Here is a 5,230-nt window from a genome sequence, read left to right as displayed (position 1 = left end):
AACAGTCTTTAAAACGTACTGGAAATACTTGTATGCCCAAAGTAGTTTAGGTTACTATGTATATGATACGTCACTCTATACACATCTCGTATTAGCTTAATGTGTCCATAAAAAGTAATAAAGATGTCACAAGAGCAATTAAGGTGTCATTATCAGTCAAATTTGGTGACGTCACACCTTATTTTCATCTAAAACAATCCAATGAACGTAGAATAAGTTTTAATACGGACATTTTATAAGGTATAAAAGAAGGAAAGTTTAGCAGATTGGGCATAATTTTAAAACAGTAAACATGCAGTCTCTTCTTTGTTTTGTGCTTATTTTGGTTTCTCTCTATTCAGTCCAAGGTATGATTTTCTTTGTAGTTAATATAAATCCAGGCTTTAAAATTCATTCATATAATTTGAAGAAAAAAAACATGATAGATTTTGATATATTTAATATATTTTTTTGTTTAATTTTTAATACATACTGCGACTACTATATAAAGTAGTCTCAGATATATGTGATGAGTAACTAAAAAATAAAAAATGGAAAAAAAGAATAATTGGACAATTTGCGTTGATAAGACAAATGTTTCATTCCACGAGCGCGATACAATTGTCTTTTCATTTTATTAGATAAAAAAAAGAATGTGGCTACAACCATGGATATATTTCTTCCCCCAGTTCAATTAAAAGTATGATCTATCAATTGATTTAATTATTGAATGTGGCAACTCAATTTTATGAATTCAAAATTAATAAATATTTTTCATTTACTTTCATTTCTGATATTTGTGTTGAAATTAATCAATCAATAAATAATGAATACGTTCGAAAAACTAATAATTATAATGAAACAATTAAGTCAATGTATGTATTCTCTTATAAAAGTCCGATGAATAACGCGATGTTTTATTTAGTTTAAACATATTTAATTATAGTGGATTGGGCAACTTATATTAATCCCTTTCCACTTTGCGGGTGCGAGTGCTGTAGCGGCATTATCCTGCTATTTTCGAAATCTACAAGGGTGTCTTTAACGTGCAAGAGATATGGCTCTCTCTTAACACGGGTCAGCCATTTATCGTCCCCTTCCGACGGACTATCATCGTTTCCTCAAGACCCTACTCGCAAATGGTGTCATGGGAGCGCCGACAATTCAGTTCCTAAAATGTTCATCCCAGACGGGAATCGAACCAGGACCCTTTTGTGTTAGTAGTCCGATTCTCTAACCACTACACCAAGGCGATGTTTTATTGCGAAGAAGAGAAAAGACAAAACACAAATGATTGATTGTATTTAAACAACATATCAAATGTTTCAAGACAACATATAACACTAAATAAAATATTTTGAAATCTTAAAGACATGTATGCTGAAGCGGACAATTATGTTACATATATTAAGTTTTTCAAAATTTTTCATCTTTTGAAACGATTTTTTTGTTTGTTATTACTCTTCTCTCCGATACGGGGAAACTATCGACTCGTCGACGAAGTTTCAAATGTACATGCTTACATAAGAAAGCTACGCGACGTCGTCGTTGTTCCAAGCTTTATCATTTAATCTATCATTTCTTTTAAATTACAGAAATTAAAGATAAGACGTGTTTTACTACATGTAAATGTATATTTAATTTGACTTACATTATTTTCTCAATTTATCATTTCAGGTCGGACATATGGCTATCAAAAAAAGATAAAAAGGGCTCACGTGGTTAAGGCAAAGGATCCCATTGGATTCCCGACAGATCCAGTACATATACGTAAAGAACCTGTCGTGTTACCAAGTAAGAGACTACCTGACTGTGATGTAGGGTGTACTCTTCAGATAATACCACCAGAGTGTATACAAGAAACATTTGGATTTGAACATGGCGTCAGGTGTAGAGGGTGTGATGTTGATATATGCAACAGAGTCAGGGGAGATAATTTAGATAGATTGCAGGGCGGTTCCCAGTGGCAAAATGGAGGCAGAAACCGAAATATAAACAGCAGAATAGGCGGAGAATTCGTTGATAGTTTAGGTGGAGGTAGAAACCAAAATTTAAACAGCAGAATAGGCGGAGAATTCGTTGACAGTTTAGGTAGTGATTTCTTTAACGAAAGACAAAACACGAATTTAGGTGGTAGATTTAGAAACAGACAGGATACAAATTTTGATAGAAGAAACAGATTAGATAGAAACTTAAATGACAGGAGAAACAGACAAGTTGGAAGTGGGTGGTTATGATCACGTGGTGAAGATTTGAGTATTTTGTAAAAACATTTAGAAATCCAGAGTATTTTGTTGTACAATTTTTATATAATCAATAAACGGGTAAAGATCTATTTCTTACTTATTGGGTTTTGTTATAAAATCAATCAGATTGGGTAATATTGCAAATAAAGAATGTTCCACCATAGACTGAATGACGAAAAGATAATAATTGTAGGTCATCCTACAGCCTTCAACAATGAAGTAAAACTCACAGCGCATAACAAGTTTCAAAGTGCCAAGATTGCCTAGATGTTTAAAATCTTCAATTTGAGTACATGGGTACATTTATTTTGTTATGACAATTAGATTAGGTTTAAACGAAATAGACATTAACCCAACGACACACAAATATACATCCACATACTTTCTTTAAAGATTTTTTATGAAGTGTTTTGTAGGCAAATAAAGGCAACAGTAGTATACCGCTGTTCGAAACTCATAAATCGATAGAAAATAACAATTCCGGGTTACAAACTAAAACTGAGGAAAACACATTAAATATAAGAGGAGATCAACGACACAATATTAAAATGTAACACACACAGAAACGAACTAAGCATGAGACAAATAACAAATATATCACAAAAAACTAAATACATGAAAAGCAAGTACTCAAACTGGGCATAAGGTTCATTTGTAGGATTTCAAAATGTCCCCCATGAAATAGTGTCCGCCGAACATTTTGTCACTGTTGACGGACAATATTTACTTTGATTTAAAAAAAATTATGTGGTATAATTGCCAATGAGACAACTCTCCACAAGAGACCAAATGAAATAGAAATTAACAACTATAGGTCACAATAAGGCCTTCAACATTGAGCAAAGCTAATTACGCATTATTATCTATAAAATGACAAATGTAAAACAAATCAAACAAGAAATCTAACGTCCTTTTATGTCCAAAAGCTTTACGAAAAAAATTATTTAATACATCAATAAACGACAACCACTGACTTGCATGATCCTGACTTGGGACAGTCAAATGCATACAGAATGTGGCGGGGTTAAACATGTTAGCGGGATCCCCTTAAACCTGTGACAGTTGTGTAACATTACAAATCAAGAAAGGACTATTAAAATCAATTGAAAAACATTCAAACATTCGGCTTCGAGTGGTCCTGATAACCAAGAGAAGCAATAAGGACGCATGCATGTTATAAAGTGATGTTTCTTTTCTTTTAAAACGTTTGTATCCATGTCTGAATTTTAAATATTTTGACGTTTTTTGCGTTTTCTACACCAGAAAATGTCTTTACCAAAGCATGTCAGAAATATGACAGTTGTTATCCATTCGGTTGTTGTGTTCGAGGTTTTGATTTTGCCATTTCATGACCAACTTACCATTATGGATTTTCAACGGAGTTTTGTATTTTTGTTATTTTGATTTTGTTGCACCAATGCAGAGGTATTAATTGTCAAAATGTACATCTCAACCATTAAACAGTGATATCATTATAGCTGCTGTTATTGCAATACTAGTCGTTAATAATGCAGAATATGTATGGCTATTCCACATTAAATAATCGATTTGATGTTCGTAGTGTTTGCACTCTTGAAATGTTAAGATATAATACTTGCTTTTCCAATTTTTCCAGAACTTTGACTTATAATTATCACTTGTCTAGGAGTCAGTGTGTATTGTACCTGGTATATTATGATATCACATCACTATCTGTATTGTTATGCCAGTGCCGATGTACTGGCTTCTTGGTTGTTGATGCAATCGGATTAGAGAGGGGACATGTAGTCCACTAGAGGATTGATTTCTAAATCTGCTTCTAAAACAAAGTTTGAATAATAAGGAGGCTCAAAGGCTCAAAACGGCATGTTTATTCGCGATATCATAATATACCGAGTACAACACGCACTTGCTCTTAGACAAATGCTTATCATAAGTGATAACTCTAGAAATAGTTTGGCCTCGCACATCACTGAAGAGAAATTGATTGAAAATGCGCATATATGTACAGTATGATTGGAATCATTTATGTTATTTCAAATGCAAATGCTTTAGCAAATCCAGTCCTCCAATAGTCCTTACGAGCTGTAACACCATATTTCCATTCTTTGTGAGATATATTTTGGATGCATGCACCATGTTTTTGTTTGTATCATAAGCATTAAAATATTATTTCTTTTCACATATTTATTTATTATAATGTCTATAAAAAGTACACGTCAATCAAAACATTCTAAAATAATAAAAAAGCTTCCGGCAAAGTATATTTCCTTATTTGTTACAATCAATTTTATTACAATTTATATGTAAATTAGTTACATTTTTATTTATGTTGACATAATTTATTCGTTGGTATTCTATTTTTGCTGGTTTTTTGTTCTGTTTATGTTGTAATTCTATTTTTACTTTCTGAATCATTGTTATTAATACTCAGCGTGCTCAAGTTTCCACATTGTTAAAAGATTGAATAACGAAATTCACATCGTTTCCTAGATAATAGGCTTCTAAAAATTAATCACACTTGACACGTGTGTAGTAGACAGCAGATTCATGTGTGAAACTGAGAAAAAAATCAGTTTGAAAGCATCGCAATTATTGATTTGGTGTTCAAAGTATTATTTTAAGAAGGTGTGCAGTATCTGACCACGGCGATGTATATCTAGGGTAGAAAATTAAAGTGTATTATAGGAATTATGAAAATATGTTCTCGCATTAAAAGAGAGAAACGTACGACCCTCTCTTACGAGATACGTCAAAAGAGGAGAAAAACAACTCAAAATGGTTGAGCCCTACAAGAAAATGGTTGAGCTACAAGAGAACTGTTCAACATTATGAGAAAAAAAATATATATTGAACTAAACCGTCACATCATATCATTGAACATATCGTACAAATGACAAAAAAATACCCTACAAAGAGTAGTAACAAAAAGACAATAGGGTAACGTAAATTGAGAATAAAAACAGGGAATGTCTCAAAGAGATATTATCCCGACCAAAGAGCAGAAAACAGAGCCATGGATCATC

The 5,230-nt window shown here is 32.5% G+C and overlaps 1 long non-coding RNA gene across 1 annotated transcript; it reads left to right on the top strand.

Moving 5' to 3' along the window:
* The first annotated feature begins 264 nt into the window (after positions 1–264).
* LOC143084360 (uncharacterized) lies at positions 265–2,314 on the top strand. The gene is made up of 2 exons (XR_012981026.1): positions 265–347; positions 1,657–2,314. It is a non-coding gene; the product is annotated as an uncharacterized LOC143084360 (long non-coding RNA).
* Positions 2,315–5,230: the final 2,916 nt, after the last annotated feature.

This window comes from Mytilus galloprovincialis, chromosome 7, assembly GCF_965363235.1.
Source record: "Mytilus galloprovincialis chromosome 7, xbMytGall1.hap1.1, whole genome shotgun sequence".
Lineage (NCBI taxonomy): Eukaryota > Metazoa > Mollusca > Bivalvia > Mytilida > Mytilidae > Mytilus > Mytilus galloprovincialis.
Note: the sequence above shows the minus strand (reverse complement) of the source record. Positions and strands in the feature narration are given on the sequence as shown.